Genomic DNA, 19,964 nt, shown 5'->3' with positions numbered 1-19,964 from the left:
ACACCAGAAACTAATGTAACACTGTTGCCAACTATATAAATAAATAAATAAATAAATAAATAAATAAATAAATAAATAAAGAAGGAAGGAAGGAAGGAAGGAAGGAAGGAAGGAAGGATGGATTGGTAGCCACCCCCCCAAAAAAAAACTAAATTGCCAAAACTAGAATATTACATAGTCAAGGATAGTCAAGAACCCTGGTCTGGGCCCCTGTTCTGCCATTCATTAGCCCCCTGACCTCAGTTTCTCCTTTTTAAAAAATAGGTCTAATAACATACCTCCCAGAGTTAAAATGAGGTAACGCGGGACTGCTTTACCAGGTGCAAGATGGTCAAAACCTATCACTTGCTCGTGGGCAGGTTGTTGAGACCACATCGTTTACCACTTTGCATCTTTCGGTTAAACCTAACAATCAGCCTTGAACCACCGGGATAGCCAGCAACAACAGACACGCCCAGAAATGTTCCATTTAGAGCGCCCTCCGACAAATCCCTCTGAACAGGAATGAAGCAGGTGGTTCTTTTTCATTTAAATCTGTGAGTACAGGAGGGCTTCAGGGGCAGCCTTGCCCACCCACGTACACAGGTGTGGAAGGGAGGTTTTGGAGACCAGCAGACAGGTAACAGCTCCCCTCTTTACGCTTCTTCGAGAAATGCAGAAATCATAAAGACACGCTATCTGTCCCTAAGTCCAGAAGCAGAAATAAGAGCTGCAGGAAAATTACCCCTAATTCAAAACATAAAGTGAGAAGTATTCTGCAGGAGTTGCCAACAAGGCTCCAGGAAGATATTTTAGTGCAATCCTAACCTTCGTTGTATTGGAAAGTTATCAAAGAAGGAAATGGAAGCCTATCTCAGTAGGACAATAATTCAAAGAAAGAAAGAACAGTGGCTAAAATGAATCCTCCCATGTTTTAAAAATGGCAGATACAGAAGTTTGAACCACAAATAGTGGTCTTACCATCTTGGAGGGTGTTATATAAATGGGCCAGCGATAACCTCTTTGTATTATCCTAAAATTGTCCCCAGGCTCTTTACTTCTTTGAATCAGGCTAGAACTGTTAGCCCAAAGCCTGCAGGCACCAAATTCAAGTTCTTCACATCCAGCTGCTTTAAATACAGTCCAAATAAACACACCTTTAGCCATCTAGAGCCCACCTATTCTGCATACCCCACAGAACTGCATCTTCCAACCATAGATAAGAAAAGACCCACCCTTACTGCCTTTCAAACTCTCAGACCTACAGACTCCCCGCCTAGCTGCTAAGCAACATCACCTAGACATGTAAGGCCCCTCTCTCATTCCCCTCTCCCCTGGGAGGTTCCTTGCCCTATTCCCCTCTAGGGTGGTGACTTCACACCAGACTCTGGAAGGTCTCTTGCTGGGAGAAATCTCCCCTCTGACACAACCCTGTCCAAGCACTACCTAATAAAGTGTGTTGTATGTTACTGCCTGTCCTGATCCTGTTTTCTCCTTGATCAGCCCTGAAATCCTCACACTTGCCACAGAGAGTTTCTTAGTCTGTTTGGACGGCTCTGACAGAATACCATAGACTGGGGGTGCCTGGATAGCTCACTCGGTTAGGCGTCTGACTCTTGATTTTGGCTCAGATCATATCTCAAGGTCGTCAGATCAAGCCCATGTCAGGCACTGTGCTTAGTAGGGAGTCTGCTTAAGGTTTTCCTCTCCTCTGCCCCCCCCTTTAAAAATAAATACATAAATTTTTAAAAAATATACCGTAGACTGAGTGGCTTACAAATGACAGACATTTATTTTTCACAGTTCTGGAGGCTGGAAGTCCAAGATCAAAGCACCGGCAGATCCAGTGTCTGGTGAGGGACCACTTCCTGGTTCATAGATGGCTGTCCTCTCATGTGTCCTCACGTGGCCGGATGCAGCTCTCTAGGGTCACTTGTATAAGGTCTCTAATTCCCACCAAAAGTCACCACCGCCAAACACCAACACATTGGGGATTAGGTTTCAACATAGGAATTTTGGCAGGGGCGGGGCGGGACACAAACATTCAGTCAATAGTGGAGGGAAACCACCATCTAATGGAACCAAGACTGGACCTGGAATCACAATCAGAATGTGAATCCCAGCTCCAACCATGGACCTTCTCTGTGGACTCAGGTCAGTTACTCATCCTTTTGAGTTTCCCATTGCCTCCTTGTGAAGTGAAGATGCCTGCCTCACAGTGTCACTGTGGCCAGGACACTGTTAATGCCTGAGGGGCAGCCGGAGGAAGAGCTCACCAGGGCATCAGCAAACCATGATGCATCTTCCTGTGTGTGCTAGCGAAATTCCAGTGTTGGATCCACAGAGAAATAATGTCTGAGGTAACAGTATCTAGTCCCTTAATGAGGAGAGGCTATCCATAGAGATTAGGAAGGAACTACCTTCACAGCTGGGGCAACACCACATTGGAGCCTGCCTGCTCCAGTCCCATAAAGATGACCAGCCACCAGTGGGCCTGAACAGTGATGCCATCTTCCCTACTTCTCAAGGGGAGTCTCCTATTCCTAAGGCTGGTATCTGTTCATCTAGGAGCCTAGGTGAAACTGGGGCCCCACAGGTGACCAGTTAGCTCCTCTGGTTTCTGGCTCCCATTTCAAGGTGAGTAGAGCAGTGACATGCTCCTATCAAGGGCAGACCTGAACCTGAGGTTTGCTGGCTACTGACCATGTTAGTCAGCTCATAACCTCCTCCACCTTGTTCCTGGTAACCCGGGTGACCATTGCCTAGACATCCCTGTATGTCAGCACATTCCATGCTACAGATCAAGCCTTGCCAGGGAACACAGTTTTAACCGTGTGTCTTGCTTCAAGATTTGTGACGTCCGAGAGATCTTTCTGTGATGAAAATGTTCTATATCTGTGCTATCCAATATGGTAGACACTAGCCACACTGAGGACTTGAAATGTGACTGGTGTGACTGAGGGACTGAATTTTTCATTGTATTTAATTTTATTTGGTTTAAACAGTCCTACGTAGCCAGGGACTACCAAGGGGACAACACAGTTCTAGAGTTTGTATGTTTGGATGCTCCCATGCAATTCTCCAACTCCAGCTAGTTTTCCTTGCTTTCTCACACCCCAGCTAACTTTCTCTCACGTCTTAGAGCTCTCAGACTGGGAGCTTAACTACCACAATTTAGTTATCACTTTTTCTACTAGACATGCATTTCCAAGGTCATTAGTGCATCACGAGCTATGGATGGAAGCCTTGAATGAGCATACATTGGGTACATCGAACTGCCTGTATGCAAAGCCCAGCAAGTTTAAGGAACAGGGATCCAGCCCTAAGAAAACCTGCCTTGGAAAATGGACAATGGGTTTTGATCATGGTGATGGTGCTGGAGGTGGGGAAGAGAAGCCAGATTCTGGGTATATCTTGAAAGCAACGTCAATAGGCTTTGAATTGGCTTGAATGTGGTGAACACAAGAGATGATGGCATGGAGGAATCAAAGGGGACCCTGGTAGTTTGAGCCTGCAGGAGAGAGCCAGCCCTACCAGAGATTGGACAATGGAGAGAAATATAGAAAATGGCTCAAACTTTGTGTGGCTCCCAAGCCCCTGAGCCCTACCTAATGTTATCTACCGATTCTCCAGACACAACCACTCCCCAGGCTGCTTTTTTTCACAGCCCTGAGAACTTGCTCTGCTCATTACAGTCCTGAGGCTTTTTCTCATGTCTACACCCTACACACACCCTGGAAAGCCCTGTCTTCATTTTCATCCTACATTATTCAAGGACAGGCTTCCTAGTGAATCACTTTGTCTCTAATCTTGACCTCTTCTAATGCTCCCATCCACTGACATTGTTCTTCCCGTTTTACTCATTGATATCATTTTTCTGCCTAAAACCCTGTGATGAGCTGCAGAAAATACATTCTAGCATGCCATATGTACAAAACAAGTCCCAAACTCATTAGTACCCTCTATGAAACATTCCCTAGGCAAACTAAGGAATTAATGACCCCCTTCTATGATACTTCTGTAGCTTACTTCACTTCCCACACTACATTATTTTCTCTAAATCCCTGTGATTCTTAAACCCTGACCCTGATACATGGTAGATAATCAATAGATATTTATTGAAACATTAAATCCTCCATTTAGAATTTTACAGCCTTTCAATAGCTTTATTTGTCTTAGCCCCATCTCCTGGATGGTATAATCCAGAAGTTGCAAATGTAAATATCTATAGGATCCAATTAGGGGAGGCAAATAAATAAACACAGTGAGGTACATACAATAGGGAATAGTGGGGCTTGTGGTAAAGCACACATGCCTATGTAAAAGTATTCTAATGAGAAAATAATTACTGTGTTAGCCAAACAAAATATTCTGCAGTAGATCTGATCTGCAGGCAGGGTAGCTCCCTGAACCAGCAGATCACCACTTCTGCTCTAAGTTTTAATGTAATAAAGAATCATTCCCACTGGTATGGAATTTTTGTGTTTTGTAAAGTTACTTGTAACTTATAGGGCAATGGGGATAAGTAAATAGAGAACTCCTCAGGAGAAATTAGCGTGAGATATCCACAAGAAGTAGTTGAGAGCTCCTGATTCCCCTGCTGACCCTTCCATCAGCCCCCTTGCTGGAGGAGTGGCCTTGCTGTTGAGTTCATCCCTTTTTCCCCAGCACAATGTCTGGTATCAAGTACAGGCTCAACAAACACAGGTCGAATTAATGAATAAATAACTAGTGCAATGGCTCTCACTCCCTTTTCAGCTCTGAACCATTCTTGAAGCTACTCTCCCTGCCAACACTGTGGGGGCAACAAAGACTCACCAGTGCCATGGTGGCCTTGGAGGCAGCTACCAGAGGGCAAGAGGCTGGGCTTAAAAAAAAAAAACAGCACGTGGACAGAAAGAACCCAATGTCCATCCCCAGTAATACATAACAAGCACTAGCCACGTATTTCCCGAGTGCATGGGAGGCAGCGGCCACTTCCTGGGTCTGCAGTGAAGAGCACAGACAGGCAGAGGAAGTGGTGAAAGAGGATGCTCCAGTTAGAACCAGAACCCTGAGCACCTAATGACCGAGAGGTTGAACAACCTGCGATTGGTAATTTACACCCTGATGAAGGGAGTGAAGGTGGTGGAACGCCTCAATGGTGAGACAAGAGAATCCAGACAGGACATGAAGGGACATGTGCCCTGGGTAAGTCCCTAGGGAAGAGGGATTGGGAGCTGAGGCCAGAACTGCACTGAGTATTGAATATCGCTCATAGGGCTTAACTGACTTACGTTAACTGAAAGATAGAAGATACAGAACGCACTCAGTACCTACACTTTGACTCTCAAAACAATACCCTTAATACTTCATACAAATGGGGTTCATGATTTACCCAAATCTACAAGTTTCTCCACAATCTTTACCTGGGTACCCAATTGGCAGCTGAATGAACAGGGGGCATGCCCTCTGTCCTGCCATGTCTTAGAACCACTCCTTCTCCGTGGTATCGCTTTCAGAGCTTGTTTGGTTTTGGAAGTGAAATCTTCAAATGAAACTCCATGAAAAGAGAGGCAAGCTACAGCTCTCTGTGGAAGAAGTACCAGGGGCTGTGATCAACACACTCTCTCTGCCTCGCCTTCCCCATTCTCCATTCTTCTGCCCCCAACCTAGGCAGCCCCAGGAAGCTCTGAGAGGCCCCCCACCCTTTTAAGATTTGCTCCCGAGACTCCTCCATCCACAGCTGTGCTTTGTACGCCATGGGCTTTCTCATCCACAATCAGTGGCTTTCCAGGTGCCTCTATCTAGGATGTCTGATTTTAGCCAATCAGAAATAAGGTTTCTGAAACTGACCTAATCTCTCTCCACCTGGGAATTCCAGATCTTCCCCTACCCACTCCTGAAGCGAGCTAGCTGCCAATCAAGCCTCTCCGGTATTCAGAGTATTTCAAAAGCATTCTCTCATTTGAGCACTATCTAATTATCTAATTAGTCTCTCCTAATGGGATATGAGGGAAAGAGCTGGCATCCGCATTCCCACTCAGCGGGAGGAAAGACCTCTCCAGGAGGAGACGCTACCTGGAGTCCGTGCCCATTCCTCTGTCTCATCTATAATTCAAGGCAGCCTCGGGACTCAGGAAGCTGTGTGTCTAGGTTGCCTCGCTCTGTGCCTAGCTGTGCACTTTAAAGAAGTAAACCTTCCCATACACCACCACTCCCAGCCTTACACCCCCTCCCATCACACAGCTCTACCCAACATGGAAATCAAGCTACCAGCACCTTGCCTTGGCCAATAATCCATGCCTAAATTCTTATTCCCCTGCCCCACCTCAAATTATTTTTCCTGACTTGTGCCTGACATTGGTTTCCTCAAATCCCACCACTTCCTACATCTCAGGGCTCGCACCCTCTCCCTGCAGCTTTAAGCCCTGGATCCTCTCATGTTGACCTTGGTTTCTCTTAGTGGTGATGATTTAATGATCTGCCTGCACTACTCAGATTATGAATGAAGTTGCCATTCAGGTAGTCCTAAGGGCCTCCAGTGGATGTGCCCTGCCCCTAGCGCCCCACCTGGCTAGAACTCCTCTAAGATGTCAACCTCCTCCAAGGGGACAGACACACCTTCCCAAAGCCCACTTTAGCCTTATGCCCTCAGTATTTATCAAGGGTATAGGAGTAAGGTTAGAAATATGCCTTTCAAACTGCTGTTGCAAACACCACTCTTAGTAAATATATAATATATAATAAAAAGTTAGTCTCTCAGCTAATGTCTTCTTTTAACAGATGAATAAAGCATTGCTTATTATGTATTGATTTTTTTACTGTCTCAATGTTTTAAAAGAATTTAAGGAAGCTTCTGATGATGCACGCGATATATCTAGATAAAAATAATGTGAAATTAATAAAAATAATGAAGGGAAAATAAGAAATAGTGGTCAAGAGTTGGTATAGTTCGCAAAATGCGGGCGGTGAAATTTTATGCATTTGAGATGGCTGAGTATCAAAACACCAAAGAATCAGTGTTGAGGAGGAGAAAAGAAATACCCCACATGTCATATGGGAAGAACAATAGCATGGTCCTCTCCAAAAGGCTCAACCATATGTTGGATAATGCACATAGTTCTCAACAACATCATTATAGGAAATCGGCCAGTGAGGTTCAAGGAGTTGTTTCTCACGATGCCCTAAGAGAAGGCATAGGCGTGCTATGCCGGAGTGCATTTCAGGGTCAATTCTGTCCATGGCCCATGGAAGCAGTTCTCCAACAGTGTGTTCTTCATCTACTTGGAAACTCTGTTGTTTGGTACATATTTAGAAATGTTGTTCTTTTGGGGTGGTCATTGTTTTATCAGTATGAAATGACCCTTTATCTCTGATATCTAATATTACCTTAGCCACTCCACCTGTTTTGTTTAACTGGTGCTAGCATGGTATACCTTCTGCCATCCTTTCACTCTGCTAATAGTATAAGAACTTTACAACAAAACAATTCCATGTCTCCATTTGTACTAGTGTTATTATACATTACACTTCCACATATGTTATAAACCTCACAATATATTTTTATTTTTCTCTTAAACACTTATCTTTTAAAAACATTTCTATAATAAGAAAGAGACAATCTGTTATATTTGCCCACATAGTTACCAATTCCAAGCCTCTTTGTTCCTTTGTGTAGATCCAGACTTCCTTGTCGTATCACTTTCCTTCTGCCTGTAAGATGTTCTTTAACATTTCATGTTATGCTACTGATGAATTGTTTTAGTGTTTTGTGTCTAAAAAAGTTCTGATTTCATCTTCGTTTTTGAAAGCAATTTTGCTGGCATAACTGATTTTTTGCTTTAACTATTTTGACACCACTGCTCTTCCATCTTCCGACTTGCTTTATTCTTTTTGTGTGTGTGTGTTTTATTTTTTTTATTTTTTATTTTTCTTTTAGGGTAGGTCGTTAGTCTTTTATTTTTTTAATAATTTTTTATTATGTTATGTTAATCACCATACAGTATATCCTTAGTTTTTGATGTAGTGTTCCATGATTCATTATTTGCGTATAACACCCAGAGCTCCATGCAAAACGTGCCCTCCTTAATACCCATCACTGGCCTATCCCAATCCCCCACCCCCCTCCCCTCTGAAGCCCTCCGTTTGTTTCCCAGAGTTCATAGTCTCTCATGATTCATTCCCCCTTCTGTTTACCCCCTCTTCATTCTTTCCTTCCTCCTCCTACCGATCTTCCTGCTATTTCTTATGTTCCATAAATGAATGAAACAATATGATAATTGTCTTTCTCTGCTTGACTTATTTCACGTAGCATAATCTCCTCCAGTCCTGTCCATGTTGCTGCAAATGTTGGGTAATTGTTCTTTTTGATGGCTGAGTAATATTCCATTGTATATATGGACATCTTCTTAATCCAGTCATCTGTTGAAGGGCATCTTGGCTCCTTCCATGATTTAGCTATTGTGGACAATGCTGCTATGAACATTGGGGTGCATATGGCCCTTCTCTTCACTATGTCTGTATCTTTGGGGTAAATACCCAGTAGTGCAATGGCTGGGTCATAGGGTAGCTCAATTTTTAACTTTTTAAGGGACCTCCACACTGATTTCCAAAGTGGCTGTACCAATTTGCATTCCCACCAACAGTGTAAGAGGGATCCCCTTTCTCCACATCCTCTCCAACATTTGTTGTTTCTTGCCTTGTCAATTTTTGCCATTCTAACTGGTCTAAGGCAGTATCTCAATGTGGTTTTGATTCGAATTTCCCTGATGGCTAATGATTTTGAACATTTTTTCATGTGTCTGTTAGCCATTTGTATGTCTTCATTGGAAAAGTGTCTGTTCATATCTTCTGCCCATTTTTTGATTTGATTATTTGTTTCTCATGTATTGAGTTTGAGAAGTTCTTTGTAGATCTTGGATACCAATCTTTTATCTGTAGTGTCATTTGCAAATATCTTCTCCCATTCCATGGGCTTCCTCTTAGTTTTTTTGACTGTTTCTTTGGCTGTGCAGAAGCTTTTTATCTTGATGAAGTCCCACAAGTTCATTTTTTCTTTTGTTTCTCTTGCCTTTGGAGATGTGTCATGAAAAAAGTTGCTGTGGCCGATGTCAAAGAGGTTGCTGCCTATGTTCTCCTCTAGAATTTTGATGGATTCCTGTCTCACATCGAGGTCTTTCATCCATTTGGAGTTTATCTTTGTGTATGGTGTGAGAGATTGGTCAAGTTTCATTCTTTTGCATGTAGCTGTCCAATTTTCCCAGCACCATTTATTGAAGAGACTGTCTTTTTGCCACTGGATATTTTTTCCTGCTTTGTCAAAGATTAGTTGCCCAAAGAGCTGAGGGTCCATTTCTGGGTTCTCTATTCTGTTCCATTGGTCTATGTGTCTGTTTTTGTGCCAGTACCATGCTGTCTTTGTGATCACAGCTTTGTAGTACAGCTTGAAATCCAGCACTGTGATGCCCCCAGCTTTGTTTTTCCTTTTCAACAATTCCTTGGTGATTCGGGGCCTTTTCTGGTTCCACACAAATTTAAGGGCTATTTGTTCCAACTTGCTCTATTCTTGATGAAGAATCTGCTGTCATCCTTAACTCTGCTGACCTGTATGCAGTGTGTCTTCTTACTCTGACCTAGACTTTTTATTACTGGTTTTGAGCAATTTGATTATGATGGACTTTGGTGTCATTTTCTCCATGCGGCTTTTGCTTGAGGGTTTCCTGAGATTCTTGGATCTGTCAGTTTAGAACTGTCATCACATTTAGGAAATTTGGAACTCTTGATTCCTCCAAGATCTTTGTTGTTCCCTCCCCATCCAATTACATGTATACCATTTGGATTTGTCCCCAAACAAACTGATGTTCACTTTTTTCCCCAGTCTTTTAGATGATTCTGTTTCATTTTGAATAGTTGCTCTTGGTATGTCTTCAAGTTCATGATTTTTTTCTTCTTTGATGTCTAATGTGTTGGTATCCCATCCAGTGTATTTTTCTTTATTTCATACTTTACAGAACTTTTTTAAAAATATATTTTATATGTTCAGTCTTTCTTCTAGCTTCTTGGACATATGAAATATAATTGTAACCATTAAATGCCCTTGTCTAGGAAGTCTACCATCTGTGCTATTTCTGTATCAGTTTTGATTGATTTTTTTCCACCTCATTATGGTTCAGATATTTCTGCTTCTTTGTATGACTGGTAATTTTTGAGTGGATACAGAACAGTATGAATTTTATTAGTTTAGTGCTGGATTTTTTTTTAGCATAAACATTCTTGAACTCTGCTCTGGTATGCAGTTAAGTTACTTAAAAAATAGCTTAATTCTTTTATGTCTTGCTTTTCAGCTTTGTTAGCTCAAAAAAGCATTTAGTGTGGGGCTATTTTTCCCCACTTACTTCGGACATACTGAATAAGACAAAATACTTCTGAATACTATATATTATGCCCAGTGAATTATGAGGTTTTCCACTCTGGCTGGTAGTAAAAGGAATTGTTCTGGGCGCTGTGGGAGTCCTGGGGGTTATTAGTTCTAATCCTTTTGGGTTCTGTCTTTCCAAAGCCTCAGGTAATTTCCTCACACACATGTGCTAATCAATCACAACTGTAGACTCAAGGGGGACTCACTACAGATATCCAGAGTATTCTCTCTCTTTCTCTTTCTCTCTCCCTCAGTACAGATATCCAGAGTATATTCTCTCCACACACACACCTCTATCTCTTCCTCTTCTCTCTCTCACTGGCTTTGTCCTGTCTTGTACTCTACCTTTAGCTGCCCCGGCCTCTCTGAGTCCCCATCGCCATCTTCTCAACTCAGGAAGCCCTCAGATCATTACCTGGATTTCCCCTTCCTCAGTACAGCCTGGAAACTCTTTCAGGCAGTAAGTGGGGGCAGTTCCAGGATTCACCCAGTCTGTTTCCCTTCTTTCAGGGACCCCTGTCCACTGCCTGAACCCAATGTCTTGAAAACCATCATTTCACATATTTTGTCTGGGGTTTTTTTGTAGTTATTTCAGGTAAATCTGGTCCATGTTACTTCACCTCGGCCAGGAGCAGAAATCCTGGTGTCTTGTTCTTGATGCATAAAGATGAAATCAGACATCTGATTTCCATTCCACCAGCCAGCAAGAAGCGCCTCACCAAGCTCTGCACTCAGCTGCAGTGGTCTTCTTATAACCTCTGGCTTTTCTGGTTAATTATGTCCTCCTCTCTTGCTTGGTTGGGTCTTGCCCTATTACTCTCTTTTCTTCCTTCTCTCCTTTCCTACATTTTTTCTTTTCTCTCTGGATTTTTCCCTTTGTGTCATCTTTCTCCTTCTCTCTCTTCTCCTTTCAGACATCCAGCAAACCTTCCCTGCCACTAGGTGACCGGCTCTAAGCTCGTCTCCAGGGGTCAGGGATGAATGAATAAGACAAGCTCTGGTCTTCAGTGAGCATTTAATTCTATTCTTTAAAATCAGGTCTGAAACCAATTAGGGGGTTAAAAACACTATCATTCAGCTTAGTGCAATAGATAGTACACTCTGGAACCAGATGATGTCACACCTCATTATTTGACTTTAAGCAAGCCCCTTGACTCTCAGTTTCCATGGTCAGAAATTTCTAATTTCTAATTTCTCACAAGACTGCGGTAAAGACTGAATGAGCTTGTGTTTGGGAAGTGCTCCTCACTGTTCTTGGTACATAGTAGGTATTCAATAAATACTGGTTTTTCTTTCCCTCTTCTGTCTTTTCCAAGAAAACAATGCTCTTTATAAACCCATGTTCTTTCCATTATATGGAAACAATGAAAAGTCATATAGGCCTAAATTCATGGTTGGTTCCATGACCATGAGTCTAAGTCCTATGTACACTGAGTGCTCGGATAGAATAATGCAATTACCAGAGAGTTAAAAAGTAAAGCCAGTCATTTAAGGTGAGAGGTTAAATCCAGTTCACGTGACTCCACTTTGGCCAGAAGTGCAGGTTTCCCCTCAGAGTTAGCCCTTTCCCTGCCCCTCACATGGTGTGACACCATCACTAGGACTCATGACTGTTGGTTTCAGGAATGCAACCGAAAAGCAGCAGCCTGAGGATGTTAGTCACGTGCCTTTGACAAACTGGTAACCTGAGGCATTTCTTTATTTATCAGGTTCATTTAAAGCTACTATTCAAGAGAGCGCCAACGTGAGAGGAAATGAGGGAGGAAAGATTCTAACCAAAGCATGAAAAATGCCCCAAGTTGAGACGCATTTTTTTTTTTTTTTTAATTCTGGAGAAACTGACCTTACGCTAACCTGCTATAAAGAGAGAAGCCAATCAGGCAGATTCCCAGGCCACGAAAGTTGCCACAGCAAAAGAGCCTAGGTCGGTAAAGGGAGGGCTTCAAAATATTGTCATGGTATCCCAAGGCAATGAGGATGTAAGTTGAAGTTTAAAGTCATGGTCTGCCTGCCCTATTTTCCCCCACAATTCCCTGCTTCCCTTCCTTCTACCATGGTCTGTTAGTCTCACTTTCCAAACGGGCCACTCACCTTTAAGCCTTTGCTCTTGCTCTCTCCCCATTGCCTGGAGCACCCCTCCTGCCTCTTCACTAGGTCAGCCCTGGTTCCTCGTTTTTTGTTGTTGCTGTTTTTTTAAGATTTTATTTATTCATTTGACACAGAGAGAGAGAACACAAGCAGGGGGACCGGCAGGCAGAGGGAGAAGCAGGCTCCCCGCTGAGCAGGGAGCCCGATGCGGGACTTAATTCCAGGACCCTGGGATCAGGGCCCAAGCCAAAGGCAGCTGCTTAACCAACTGAGCCACCCAGGCGCCCAGTCCTGGTTCCTCTTTAAGCCCCAAGCACAAAGCTCCTCTCCAGGAAACTTCCTGACTCCCTCACTTTTGCCCTCCAGGCTCCATTAAGTCTTCCCAGGGCTGCGGCCACTATAAAGTAGAAAAGGAAAGACTAGCACAGGCCACGAAGGCAAATTTATCCAGCAGTTTCGTTCAGCTTCTATGGAAAGATGGAATGAAGTCGTTTGAGGTGCTAATCCCGAAAAGGATTCTGAACCACAGAGAGATTTTCCCATGGGATCAGAGTCTAGCCTCTACTTAGCAGTTTCACAATGGGGGAGTGGCTGGAATGAAATCCGCGTCTGAAATGCCGGGTGTTAGGCGACACACGCAGGCAAAATATTACGGTTATACATAATAAAGTGGCCCCTGCTGAGTGCAACGCATACACCGATGCACAGGAAAAACGCCTTTTACAACCCCCGTTAACAGGCACCTCCTCTTCTCTGTCCCCCGCTTTCATGACAGGTCAAACACAGCTACCAGAAAACCGCACGGCAACATGACAAACATCATCACGGTTAAGAAGCCATTTTTCCTTTTTGTTCTGGGGGTACAGAGATCTCACTGCAGGAAAACAGAGCCCGTGTGATTTGGTGTAAATTCGTACACGTGCATACGGAAAGAGCCACGGGCAGGAGCTCATTGTGCAGACAGATCACTTGCTCAACCAATTAGGTGAGAGGAGAAATCAGAACAACCAATTACTTCACCTCATGTAGCCTAAGTCGTTCCTTCCCTCCCAAACCCATTTTCAGGACGAAGACCACCCTGACGGCACGCAAGCCAATACTTCACGGGGGCACCTACTGTACAGCTCGTCGTTCACGGCCGGAGTTGGACTCTTTCTCGGGACGCATCCTTCCGCCCATCAAGCACCTTATATGTAGTACACTTAGCTATTTTCTCAGAAAAAAAAATAATCGGCTGAGAAGGAGTTCTGTTTCCATTGTTCCAATAATTTTCAGGTGGGATTTTAAAACATGTTTCGCCAAGTGCTTGCTTATCATTCAAACTGGTCGTAAATTTGGGGTTATCAGTTGTGCTGGTGTGAGTGACGTCACTGAGCAATAAACAAGGAGAGGATGGTATTTTTTAAGTCTTAATAAATCCAGCAGCCTGTACACTATTGGTCGTGAAACTGGACGGAAGCCCAACACATATGCGTAGCTCCCACGTCCCAATCTATTTGCTTTATATCTTAAATAGCCCTCCCTACTTAAATGACGGTGAGAAATGGCCACCTACATTTTATGGCCAAGACAAAAGTCAAGAGAAACCCTGTTGCTTCTCTATCATCCCACTGAATGGACCAAACCTCTCACTATTGGTAAAAGGGAAGGTACATTCCCAGTATCCTGTCCAGGGCCTAATACAGAGTAGATCAAAGTAAATACTAGCTGAATAAAAGCATAAATGAATTCATAAATATACTTTGCAAAATAAACTAGCACAAAGGGTTGGAAAAATTCACCACTAAGGACCTCTTCCCAAAGTCTTTCTGTTTTACTATGACGAAAACAAACACCCTCCCAAAAATATAAGGCTATTTCAATATCTGAGAAATCTATCAATGCAATATACCACAGGAGAAAAATCATACGATCATCTCCAACTTGCAGAAATGTATCTTACCCCATTAGAAATAGAGAGGAATTTCCTTAAATTGATAAAAGAGTATATATTAAAAACCTATAGCAAACTCTGTAACTAATGGAAAAGCTATAGACATGTCCTGAGACTGGAAATAAGACCAGAAATCCCATTATTACTGCTATTGCTTAACATAGTACCAGGGGTCCTGGCCTATGCTTTAGGAGATGATATATAAGTAAAACATTAAGGATAAAAAAAACAAACTATTTGCAGGCAATATGTTCCTTACCAATTAAATACAACAGAATCAACAGATAAGCTATTAGAATCACCACGAACGTTCAGAAAGCTTCCTAAATACAAAATCACTTAAAAAAAATCTAACGGCATTTTTCTACAACAGTGATAAACAACTAGAAAACACACTTCAAGAAAAAGCCATAATAGCTGCAAAAAAAAATGCAATATATCTGGGAATTTACTTCAGGAATATACCAAATTTCTATGAAAAATATTTTTCAACTGTAACAAAGAACAGGAAAGAATATCTGAAGAAATGGAGAAAACTTCTCTGCTTTCTAGGCAACTCCAAGTCAGGGACACAGACATCAGGCACTGCTGATAGGAACATAAAATGGTGCAGCCATTCCAGGGAGCCACCAAATTAGCTATAGCTACGTCCTATGACACAGCAGTGTGGCTTTTCGGCATACATCCCGGAGACCTCATGCAAGTCCAGAAGGAGGCATGGGTAAGAACGTTCATCACAGCACTGTTTGGGACATGGAGAGTTACGGGCAATCTAGGCGTCCGCTCATGGGGGAATAGAGAAGCATAATGTGATGGATAGACTCCTCTGCGGTAACTAGCAAGAGACCAACAGTACACCCAGCAACAATGCACAATACTGAGTGGGCAGGAAAAAAAAAAAGAAAGAAACAGAAGGAGGTCAGTAACATAATCCCATCTATGTAAATTAGAAAATGTGCTCACGAACAGCAATACATACTTTCCAAGAACACGTGCTAATAAATAGACATATATAAACTACCATAGCACGGTCGTCTGAGAGAGGGTGGTGGCTGGGCACAAAAGTGAGGAATGGGCATAAGGAAAAACAATAATTAATTAAAAGAGAATCTTTATACTTACTGATGTTGACAATATGCCAGGAGATGAAGAACCTGGTCAGGTCTTGTCTTTGAATTTGTATTTTCTTATTGCTTCTATTATATAGTATTTATGCTAGAATGTTTTTTAATAAATACCCCCCCAAAATACTTTAAATTGTACCCGATTTCCTTCCAAAGAAAACAGACAAGTTGTACCAGAAAATTTCTAACTTCCTTTTCTTAAATACCGTAAAGAAAAAGTATCACCATCAGACCCTCTGCAAGAACATTTACGGCAATTTTTTTTTAAATAGTTTTCCTTAACCCACTCCAGAAAAGCTGTGAATGTTACAAATGGAATGGTAGCTATATAGAAAAGAGCAAGCGAACCAGACCAGAAGAGAGAGAATGGAGAGAGAACACAGCATAAGCTTGTGAGTAACAGAACTAAAAATGATAATTTTATCATTTCTTAACCAAATTAAAGATGTGCAAAATGGAAGGTACAGCTTGGCAGGAAGTACGGTTCTCTGAATTTGCCCGTTACTCTCGTGATCTCATATGTGCTAGTGTGACATGGATTTGAAAGTCCTTCTTAGTCGATTCACAACCTGTGTGTGTCTTTCCTTTCTTCCCCGCGGGAACCCTGCCCTGTGACAAGCTTGGAGCGCGGATTGGGGATGTTTCAGGCTTGGCTGCCTGGCGGTTCCATCTGTGTTGCTCTACTCCCATCTACTGATAAAAGGCTGCTACTTCTCCAGGAGCGCTCCTCGACGCCCTCTCCAGTGTGGACCACTACTGCAGGAGAATCTGGAGCTGTTGGAAGTCACTTGGCCTTGGAGATTATCTGCCCGTGTGTCTGTTCTGAGGGTAATTACCAGTACCCTAGTTTACTGACTGGTGAGTTACCGTTTAATTTCACTTTGACAATCAAAGAAAAGACAAGCATCACTTGAAGCCGGTTCTTCTTTTCTTGACGAGGGCTGTCAGTTTCATTAGGAAAAATAAATCACATTGTGGGGTAGTTTTCAAAGCACATTGTTACTATACATGTGCTGGTATATACCAGGGATTTTTGTTTGGGTTTGGTTCGATTGTAGGGTTTTCTGTTTGTTTTGGGGTTTTGGTTTTTGAATCACAAAGGATCCTTTTCCCACTGGCTTAAAGAGTGAGGTGTTCATGATAGCAAGTGCGGTGCTTTAAAGTAATTAAAGCATCATGGATGGGGCTCCCTGGCTGAGAGCAGAGGGGCATGGACTTGAGGGGTTCTTGAGTGCTGGGAGGATTTTTTGGGGATTCCATTAGAACGAAAAAGTGGGGAGAAACTGTATGTAATTTCACCAAATCATCCCATGAACCAGTGTTCAATTAAACATCAGTGTTTTGAGAAAGAAATTAAGACAATGTTTTTTCAGGGGTAACTCTCCCTGCCCCACAATCCAAGTTTTAAGTTTGGTCTATGAGATTAGCTCATCTGAAAGAAATTAAATGTCAATTTTATCTTGATTCATCACAGCTCTTTAATCAAAGTCGATGCATCACCTCCCCTGATTACCCCTCCATCAATGCTGACCTGGAAATCTCACACCAAGCTTCCCTGTGCAGGCTGGCTAATTAAGAACTTGGTTGTTCCACCTTTGCCTTGGAGAGAAGCGGATGGCGGGGCTGCCCCAAAGAGGTGGCCTCTTTATGGAGAAGGGTCCTGGAAAGAGGTCAGTGGTAATTACCAAGCAGCAGAACAGTCCATGTACGCGTTGGACATTATTGGTCCATAAAATGTCTGGAGATTTATAGCAGAAAACAGAAGTCGTGTGTGTTGAATGTCAAACTGAACTAAATTAGCCCAGCGTGGTGAACTGGAGAATAGTGAGCCCTGTTGGGACCGTAGGGAGGAGCCCATGCAAAGGGCTTGGCCTTGGAGGAGGGGTACATATACCCAACTCTCCACCCAACAGCTGTGTGACTTGACCAGATTACAGTAAGGTTGCATCCTCTGTTAGCCAAACAAGTTCAACTGCAGGAATCTGCTGTGAAAGGGAAAGAATTTAGATGGGAGGGGACTCTACCCACTGTCTCCCTCAGTAAGTGTCCCGGAGGAAGAGGCAGACAGCCCACGGAGCTCCGCCATCCCCAGTTCAGGTATCTCTCCAATCCAGGAGATTCTTCACTGTTTTCATATACCTAACCCTGCCGATTGCAGGTCAACCACTTTAAGTGATGTTCAGTTGAAGAAATAATGGTTTAATCCAAAGCAAGAGGGAAAACAGTTGTGTTGCACTTATGGACGGTTGCATGTGTTGGTCTCCAGTGTAGTAATTCCTTGCAGGAATATCAGGGTGACTTGTCTGTATGGACCTGTCACTTCCATGCTGACCCCGGGACCCAGCCCCCATGAGCTGCTTTTCCATTGCCTTCAACCTCACTATGCCTCTGTTTTCTCTCCCTAACTCAGAAATAGTAGAAGTAGCTTTCTGTTGACATGGTCACTGACTCCTGCCTTTTAGGCCATGTTTTTGTCATTGATGAAATGACCTGGTTGCATTTGACAGGCTCAAAGATCTCTTCCAGACTCATCCTTGCTTAACACCTGTGGTCTGTCACCTATTATGTCATTTTTTTTTTCCAGATCAGGCGTGTATGATTCTTCATGGAAATGTAGATATAGATAAGAATTGTATTGGACTTAACCCTTGCATGTTTTCAACAAAAATACTGCAGTCTCCCATCGGAGAAGAGGCTTACCATACAGAGAACATTTGTTGAACTTTGTGTCAGGCATGGGGCCTTCTTTCAATGCTCATGCCACCCCTTGAATGAGGTACTGGTATTATCCTTGATTATATGGATGAGGAAAGAAGGACAGAGAGAGCCTTTAAGAAATGTGCCCCCAGGCGCCGCAGCTCAGGGAGTGCTGGCCCCGGAATTAAACCTACTCTTTGAACCAGGGCGCAGTAAGAATTTTCTCTTGATCAAAGTATTCAATGAAGCCATCTTTCCCATTTTCTTAGTCATAGGCTCAAGGCAGTCATATGCTTCAGTCCTACCTCTACTACTAAAAAGGAATTGAAAGGGTTTCTGGTTCCATATGGTGGCCTGAGTACACGCATTATATTCATGTCCTCAAAAACGCCCATTGAAAATATAGTATTGATGTATGAAAGGAAATAAAATCCAATGTTTTTTAAAAAGAATGGAATGGTATGGCAATCAGCAAAATATAAACTTTTAAAAAGATTCGAGAAGACAAAAACTAGGTTGGTTAAAGCAGATATTGGTTAAGAAAAATTACAGTGGAAGTCGTGTGTGCTGTCTGCCATAGGAAGCACGGAAGATGATGGGAGGAGAGGTCAGAGCCAGTTTTCCTGAGATGAAGAAACTCAAGGAGAAGGAGGAAAAGGGGGCGTGGGAGGAAGGGGTTGGTGGATCGATGCCCTCCCTCAAACACTGGGATTCTCTTGCTCAATTTTGAGGCTGCTGGAAGCCATGTTCATTAGCTCTAGGCTAAAACTAGAGGACTGTCCTCTGACAGCAAATGTATGCAGAGCCAGGAGAGAATAAGGGCTCGTAAGGTGGGTGATGCATCTCCACTGTGAAGCCCCCCATATTGTAGTACGGCGGGCGCAAGGTGGAGGGTGGTGTCAGCCTGCCTGCTCCCAGCCCACAGACCCTAAGGAGAAGCTGGTACAGAAACAGAAGTGATCAATATTCCGGGAAAGCCTAGCCAGCTGACTACACTTAATATATTTTTTCATTTGCCAATGTGAACAGACAACCAAGAATCAGTGGCTATTTGAAGAAAACAAGTAGCATGAAAGAGAAAGTCCAAGATGAACAAAAACAACTTTTAGCCCAGGCAAAAGACAATGTCAGAAAATAGAAGACAGCTGTCAGTATGCCAGGAAAAAAAAAAAAAGTCCTACTTTACTGATCCATAAAACAAAAGCAGAAACATTCCAGGATTAAGTGAGTTCTTGCAAATTAAAAATATCATGATTGAACTTGAAACAAAAAAAGGACTGGAATATAAACTCAAAGAAATCTCTATAAAATTACTCAAAAAGACAAAGAAAAGGAAAATATGAAAGAAAATAAGCATCATAGAAGATAAATCCATGAAACTTAATAGACACCTTTTTTAATGGAGAGGAGAAAACTAATCAAAACAATTAAAAATTAACAAAAAAACACCCAGAAACTTTCTGATTGAAAGATTCCACTGAATGCTAAGGAGGACAAATGGACAATTGTAAGGAACCTCAGAATGTCCAAAGAAACTGTCTTAAAAGCTACTAGAGAGATGGAAAAAATACTTTATTTACAGAGAAACAAGAATCAGATTGACAACAAACTTATCATCAGAAATATTAATTGCTAGGAAATAATGGAGAGATGCCTTAAGAGATATGAGAAGAAATATTTTTAAGGATCTACTTATTTCTTTAAGAGAGAAAGAGAGTGTGCAGGGGGAGAAGCAGAGAGAGAG

General features: G+C 42.6%; 1 long non-coding RNA gene across 5 annotated transcripts in view; it reads left to right on the top strand.

Moving 5' to 3' along the window:
- The first annotated feature begins 4,887 nt into the window (after positions 1-4,887).
- LOC103659997 overlaps positions 4,888-19,964 on the top strand; it is a 17,294-nt gene continuing 2,217 nt past the window's right edge. Inside the window, exons 1-6 of one of the 5 annotated variants that reach the window (XR_005838039.1) lie at positions 4,888-5,169; positions 13,242-13,451; positions 13,532-15,915; positions 16,143-16,381; positions 16,998-17,193; positions 18,108-18,299. This is a non-coding gene — a long non-coding RNA (uncharacterized LOC103659997). Of the gene's footprint in view, positions 5,170-13,241; positions 15,916-16,142; positions 16,382-16,997; positions 17,194-18,107; positions 18,300-19,964 lie in introns of all 5 variants that reach the window. The other 4 variants (XR_005838036.1, XR_005838035.1, XR_005838037.1 and 1 more) reach the window with 4 other exon arrangements.

This window comes from Ursus maritimus, unplaced genomic scaffold (genome assembly GCF_017311325.1).
Source record: "Ursus maritimus isolate PB19 unplaced genomic scaffold, ASM1731132v1 scaffold_27, whole genome shotgun sequence".
In the NCBI taxonomy this organism is placed as follows: domain Eukaryota; kingdom Metazoa; phylum Chordata; class Mammalia; order Carnivora; family Ursidae; genus Ursus; species Ursus maritimus.
The sequence above is the reverse complement of the archived record's forward strand: the minus strand, read 5'-3'. Positions and strand labels throughout refer to the sequence as shown.